The sequence below is a fragment of the Macaca mulatta genome, chromosome 19 (genome assembly GCF_049350105.2).
Source record: "Macaca mulatta isolate MMU2019108-1 chromosome 19, T2T-MMU8v2.0, whole genome shotgun sequence".
Lineage (NCBI taxonomy): Eukaryota > Metazoa > Chordata > Mammalia > Primates > Cercopithecidae > Macaca > Macaca mulatta.
This window is the reverse complement of record NC_133424.1, coordinates 65,841,550-65,849,076: the sequence shown is the minus strand read 5'-3', so window position 1 is coordinate 65,849,076 and position 7,527 is coordinate 65,841,550.

The following is a 7,527-nucleotide window of genomic DNA, read 5'->3' as shown; positions in this document are numbered from 1 at the left end:
CTCCCTTCCTCCCTTCCTTCCTTCCTTTCTTATATTCTTTAACATAGAGAGGGGTCTTTTCTTTTCTTTTCTCTTTTCTTTTTTTATTTTTGAGACTGAGTCTCACTCAGTTGCCCAGGCTAGAGTGCAATGGCGCAATCTCAGTTCACTGCAACCTCCGCCTCCCGGGTTCAAGCCATTCTCCTGCCTCAGCCTCCCAATTAGTTAGGATTACAGGCGCCTGCCAGCACGCCCGGCTAATTTTTGTATTTTTCGTAGAGACGAGGTTTCACCATGTTGGCCAGGCTGGTCTCAAACGCCTGACCTCAAGTGATCCACCCGCCTCGGCCTCCCAAACAGCTGGGATTATAGGCATGAGCCACCGCACCTGGCCATGTCCAATTCCATTTCTATGCTGCTGTCTGTTTTTTTGTGTTTTGTTTTTGAGACCGGTTTCACTCTGTTGTCCAGGCAGTGATAGGATCATAGCTCACTGCAGCCTCAACCTCCTGGGCTCAGCCATCCTCCTGTCTCAGCCTCCCAACTAGCTGGGACTACAGGTGTATGCCACCACGCCCACTCATTTTTAAATTTTTTGTAGAGACGGGGTCTTCCTATGTTTCTCAGGCTGGTCTTGAATTCCTGGGCTCAAGTGACTCTCCTGCCTTGGCCTCCCAATGTGTTGGCATTACAGGCGTGAGCCACTGCACCACCCAGCCTACTTTTTTTTTGAGGTGGAGTCTCACTTTGTCACCCAGGCTGGAGTGCAGTGGTATGATCTTGGCTCACTGCAACCTCCACCTCCTGGGTTCAAGTAATTCTCCTGTCTCAGCCTCCTGAGTAGCTGGGATTACAGGTGCCCACAACCATGTCCAGCTAATTTTTTTTTTTTTTTTTTTTTGAGACAGAGTTTCACTCTTGTTGCCCAGGCTGGAGTACAACGGCATGATCTCGGCTCACTGCAACCTCCGCCTCCCGGGTTCAAGCGATTCTCCTGCCTCAGCCTCCTGAATAGCTGGGATTACAGGCATGTGCCACCACACCTGGCTAATTTTTTTGTAGTTTTAGTAGAGATAGGGTTTCTCCATGCTGGTCAGGCTGTTCTCAAATTCCTGACCTCAGGTGATCTGCCCGCCTTGGCCTCCCAAAGTGCTGGGATTACAGGCGTGAGCCACCGCACCTGGCCATTAATTTTTGTATTTTTAATAGAGACGGGGTTTCACCATGTTGGTCAGGCTGGTCTCGAACTCCTGACCTCAGGTGATCTACCTGCCTCGCCCTCCCAAAGTGCTGGGATTCCAGGCGTGAACCACTGCACCCGGCTGGTTCACCTCAAATTTGAACTAGATTTTACTTTTCACATAGTCCTTCTCCATCCTGTGAGCATCAGGACTTTAACAATTTGGAACTCACTCACTATTCGCTTAATGTACTTCGCCTACGGAGTGCATTCCATGAAGCGTGTTCGTGTTCTTCTTCTCCTCCTTAAGCACTGTCAATGTTTTTTTTTGTTTGTTTTAAATCCCTTTTTATGTCAATAAACTGTGGAAGGCATGAAATCATACCGTAATCATCTCCTTATCTCCACCATAAATAATAGGGCCAGGCGCAGAGACTCATGCCTGTAATCCCAGCACTTCAGGAGGCTGAGGCGGGTGGATCACTTCAGCCCAGGAGTTCAAGACCAACGTGGGCAACATGGCAAAACCCCATCTCTACCAAAGATACAAAAATTATCTGGGTGTGGTGACGTGTGACTGTAGTCCCAGCTACTCGGGAGGCTCAGGTGGGAGGATGGCCTGAGCCTGCTGCACTCCAGCCTGAGTGACAGAGCGAGACTATGTCTCAAAAAAAAAAAAAAAATTAAAAATTAAAGAAATTATCATAAGAGCACTTTTTGTCTTGCAAAAAGGAATTTTTTTTTTTTTTTTTTTTTGAAGGTCACTTTGTGACTGGGCTCGGTGGCTCATGCCTGTAATCCCAGTACTTTGGGAGGCTGAGGCAGGTGGATCACCTGATGTCAGGAGTTCGAGACCAACCTGGCCAACATGGTGAAAACTTGTCTCTACTAAAAATACAAATATTAGGCCGGGCGCGGTGGCTCAAGCCTGTAATCCCAGCACTTTGGGAGGCCGAGACGGGCGGATCACGAGGTCAGGAGATCGAGACCATCCTGGATAACACAGTGAAACCCCGTCTCTACTAAAAATACAAAAACTTAGCCGGGCGAGGTGGCGGGCGCCTGTAGTCCCAGCTACTCGGGAGGCTGAGGCAGGAGAATGGCGTGAACCCGGGAGGCGGAGCTTGCAGTGAGCTGAGATCCGGCCACTGCTCTCCAGCCTGGGTGACAGAGCGAGACTCCGTCTCAAAAAAAAAAAAAAAAAAAAAATACACTAAGGATGGCTGATGGGCTGAAAAAACCCCAAATCGCAAACAAACTCATCATGTTTTAAGAAAGTTTATGAATTGGTATGGGGCCGCATTCAAAGCCATCCTGAGTGGCAGGCAGCCCGCGGGCCGCTGGTTGGACAGGCTGGGACTCCACATCAACCCCGCACCCTCCCCCTGGCCGAGCTCCTGCCTCCGCTGTGCTTTTTCACTATAATCTAAACTCCGCAGCTAAACTTTCTAGGCGGCAAGATTTCACTCAGGGTGGTATAAAATTAAAACAGCCAATGAAGGGAACTTTTTTTCTTTTTCTTTTTTTTTTTTTTTTGAGACGGAGTCTCGCTCTGTTGCCCAGGCTGGAGTGCAGTGGCTCAATCTCGGTTCACTGTAAGCTCTGCCTCTCGGGTTCACCCCATTCTCCTGCCTCAGCCTCCTGAGTAGCTGGGACTATAGGCGCCCGTCACCACGCCCGGCTAATTTTTTGTGCTTTTAGTACAGACGGGGTTTTACCGTGTTAGCCAGGATAGTCTCCATCTCCTGACCTGGTGATCCGCCCACCTCAGCCTCCCAAAGTGCTGGGATTACAGGCGTGAGCCACCATGCCTGGTGGAACTTTTTTTCTTAATTGATAGATAATAATTTTACATATTTATGGGGCACTTGATATTTTGATACATGCATGGAGTAGGTAATGATCATCATATCAGTTTTCAATTTTATTGGCCAGGAACTATGGCTCGTGCCTGTTGTCATAGCACTTTGGGAGTCCAAGGCTGGTGGATCACTTGAGGTCAGGAGTTCAAGACCAGCCTGGCCAACATGGTGAAATCCTGTCTCTACTAAAAATACAAAAATTAGCCAGGCGTGGTGGCACGTGCTACCTAGAGACTACATACCTACAACTCCTGGTAGATTGATTGCAGGGTTCTTTTTTCTTTCTTTCTTTCTTTTTTTTTTTCTGAGATGGAGCCTTGCTCTGTCACCTAGGTTGGAGTGCAGTGGCACAATCTTGGCTCACTGCAACCTCCGCCTCCCAGGTTCAAGCCATTCTCCTGCCTCAGCCTCCTAACGGGGATTAACAGGTGTGTGCCACCACACCAGCTAATTTTTGTATTTTTAGTAGAGATGGTGTTTCACCATTTTGGTTCGGCTGGTGTTGAACTCCTGACCTCGTTATCCGCCTGCCTCAGCCTTCCAAAGTGCTGGGATTACAGGTGTAAGCCACCGAACCCGGCCCTGGGTTTTTTTCTATCTGGGAATCAGGTTCTCCTTCTCCTTCCCATGTTCTGACTTCTATGAACAGTAGTACTTCTTACCTATGTTGCACCTCTCTGCCTGCATGCTCAGCTCTCTTGGCAAACAGAGCTTCTTGTAAGATGGGACCAAGTTTCACTCACCTTTATCTTCTAAGGTCCTTATGCACAGGGCTACATGTGTGTAGGATGCTTACTAAATGCTTTTTTTTTTTCTTTGAGATGGAGTCTTGCTCTGTCACCCAGGCTGGAGTGCAATGGTAAAATCTTGGCTCACTGCAGCCTCCACCTCCCAGGTTCAAGCAGTTCTCCTGCCTCAGTCTCCAGAACAGCTGTGATTACAGGTGCCTGCCACCACGCCCACCTAATTTTTTTTCTTTTTTTTTAGTAGAGGTAGGGTTTCACCGTGTTGGCCATGCTGGCTTCCAACTTCTGACTTCAAGTGATCTGCATGCCTTGGCTTCCCAAAATGCTGGGATTATAGGCATGAGCTGCCACTCCCAGCCTGTTACATGTTTTTCTTGTGTGAATTTACAAATATCAGCAATCGTTAGCTCCCCCTTTTCCAGTTTGTGACTAGCTTGGTTTGGGGGTCCCTGACACTTGAGTGTCTGGGTAGACTGTGGAAAGCTGATGTGGGTAAGACTAAGAGAGAGTAGGAGTGTGAGTGGGATCCCATGTTATGGGATCAACCTCTACTTCATAGGGTCCTTAATGATCAATGGAGTCAAACACTTAAAAAAATCTTAAAACTGTATGACACAGCAATGCCACTTCTCGGTATATACCGAGAAAGCAGGGCATTGAAGGCCGGGTGTGGTGGCTCACGCCTGTAATCCCAGCACTTTGGGAGGCTGAGGCGGTGGATCGTGAGGTCAGGAGATTGAGACCATCCTGGATAATATGGTGAAACCCCGTCTCTACTAAAAGTACAAAAAATTAGCCGGGTGTGGTGGCGGGTGCCTGTAGTCCCAGCTACTCGGGAGGCTGAGGCAGGAGACTGGTGTGAACCCAGGAGGCAGAGGTTGCAGTGAGCCGAGATCAGCTACTGCACTCCAGCCTGGGCGACAGAGTGAGACTCCATCTCAAAAAAAAAAAAAGAAAGCAGGGCATTGAAAGATACTTGGATACTCATGTTGATAGCAGCATTATTTAATGGCCCTAAAGTGAAGACAACCCAGATGTCCATCCGTGGGTGAACTGATAAGGAAAACGTGGCATGTACAGACAATGGAATATAATTCAGCCTTAAAAGGGAAGGCAGTTCTGACACATGCCACCACACGGATGAACTCTGAGGGCATCACGCTAAGTGAAACAATCCAGTCACAAATATTGTATGATTCTACTTATATGAAAAGCCTAGAGTTGTCGAATTCATACAGACAGAAAGTTGAACGGTGGTTGCCAGGGACTGCAGGGAGAGGAGAAAAGGGAGTCAGTGAGTAGAGTTTCAGTTTTGCCAGATGAAACCAGCCTGGGAGGTGGATGGTGGTGATGGTCGTACAACAATGTGAATGTACTTAATGCCACCAAACACTACATGTAAAAATGGTTAAAATGGCCAGGCGTGGTGGCTCATGCCTGTAATCCCAGCACTTTGGGAGGCTGAGGCAGGTGCATCACCTGAGGTCAGAAGTTTGAGACCAGCCTGACCAACATGGTGAAACCCCATCTCTACTGAAAATACAAAAATTAGCTGGGTGTGGTGGTGGGTGCCTATAATCAAAGATACTTGGGAGGCTGAGGCAGGAGAATCGCTTGAACCTGGAGGCTGAGATTGTGTCACCGCATCCCAGCCTGGGCGACAAGAGTGAAACTCTGTCTCAAAAAATAAAATAATAGCCGGGCGCGGTGGCTCAAGCCTGTAATCCCAGCACTTTGGGAGGCCGAGACGGGCGGATCACGAGGTCAGGAGATCAAGACCATCCTGGCTAACACGGTGAAACCCCATCTCTACTAAAAAATACAAAAAAAAACTAGCCGGGCGAGGTGGCGGGCGCCTGTAGTCCCAGCTACTCGGGAGGCTGAGGCAGGAGAATGTGGCGTAAACCCGGGAGGCAGAGCTTGCAGTGAGCTGAGATCCGGCCACTGCACTCCAGCCTGGGCGACAGAGCCAGACTCCCTCTCAAAAAAAAAAAAAAAAAAAAAAAAAATAATAATAATAATAATAGTAAAAATAAATAAACAAACATCTTAGAATCACCCCTTGCTGGGAACTACAGAAACGTCAAAGTCAGCGGGGCATGGTGGCTCACGCTTGTAATGCCATCACTTTGGGAGGCCAAGGCGGGAGGACTGCTGGTGGCCAGAAAGTTTGAGATCAGCCTGGGCAACATATGAAGACCCCCCATCTCTACAAAAAGTAAAAAAATTATCTGTGCGTGTGGGCGCACCTGTGGTCCCAGAGGCTGAGGTGGTGAGGTGGGAGGATAGCTTGAGCCCAGAAGGTAGAGGTTGCAATGAACCGTGTTTGTACCACTGCATCCCCAGCCTGGCCGACAGAGAGACCCTGTCTCCCCCTACCCAAAAAAAAAAAAAAGTAACGCCTGATTGCATCACTACAGATACGCCCACCCGGCCGGCCCTGTCAGTCCCACCCTGCAGGCGCAGGACTTCATAGGGTCTCAGCGTTTCCCGCTGCCATTTTAAAGATCCCGCAGCTCCAGCTCACGTCTGCTTGCAGTGAGCCTCGTTGCCTCGGATCCAGGGCTCCTCGGTCGTCGCAAGTAGTCTGGTAAAAGTCTTGGGTGTCCCCCTCCTCTGTCGACCGCGGGCCGTACGGTTCGGGGTCCCGGAAGGAGGCCTCTGCAATGCGCGCGCGCTGTTGCATCAGCCTGGCCCCCTGGGCGGACTGCGGAGATACCCACTTTTCAGATGAGAATCCAAGGAGCTTGGAGCTGTGGATGTGAGCAGGGATTGCGCTGGGCTTGCATGCGTGTCCAGAGACTTGAGACCCGTTTCCTGGGTTCAGCCTTACGCAGGGGCTCTGCGGGATGCGAGAGTGCTTTCAGCCTTCCATCGGTGATTTCTGTACGACCACCCAGAAATTCTCTGAGGCCGGCTGTATTATCGGCAGCATTTAAAAAATTGTGGTAGAAAATACATAATATAAAAATAATCGGGAGGCAGGAGAGTTGCTTGAACCCAGGACGCGGAGGTTGCAGTGACCCGAGACTGTGCTACTGCACTCCGGCCTGGGCAACAGAGGAGACTCCGTCTAAAAAAAAAAAATTTACCACCTTTTCCATTTTTTCTTTATTTTTTATTTTATTTGATTATTTTATTTTTATTTATTTATTTATTTATTTATTTATTTGAGATAAGGTCTTGCCTAAGCTGACCACAAACTCCTGGGCCCTATCCATCCTCCCACCTCAGGCTCCTGAATAGCCGGGAGTGCAGGGTCATCACTGTGCCTGGCTTAGCCATCTTGACTTTGTATTTTCTTTTTTTTTTTTTGAGACGGAGTCTCGCTCTGTAGCCCAGGCTGGAGTGCAGTGGCCGGATCTCAGCTCACTGCAAGCTCCGCCTCCCGGGTTCACGCCATTCTCCGGCCTCAGCCTCCCGAGTAGCTGGGACTACAGGCGCCCGCCACCTCGCCCGGCTAGTTTTTTGTATTTCTTAGTAGAGACGAGGTTTCACCGTGTTATCCAGGATGGTCTCGATCTCCTGACCTCGTGATCCACCCGTCTCGGCCTCCCAAAGTGCTGGGATTACAGGCTTGAGCCACCGCGCCCGGCCTGACTTTGTATTTTCTTTGTTCATTTATTTTCTGAGAGAAGGCCTTGCCCTGCTGCCTATGCTGGAATGCAGTGGTGCTATCACTACCCAATGCGGCCTCCACCCCCTTGGTTCAAGAAATCCTCTTGCCTCAGCCTCCCCAGTCGCTGGAACTACAGGCATG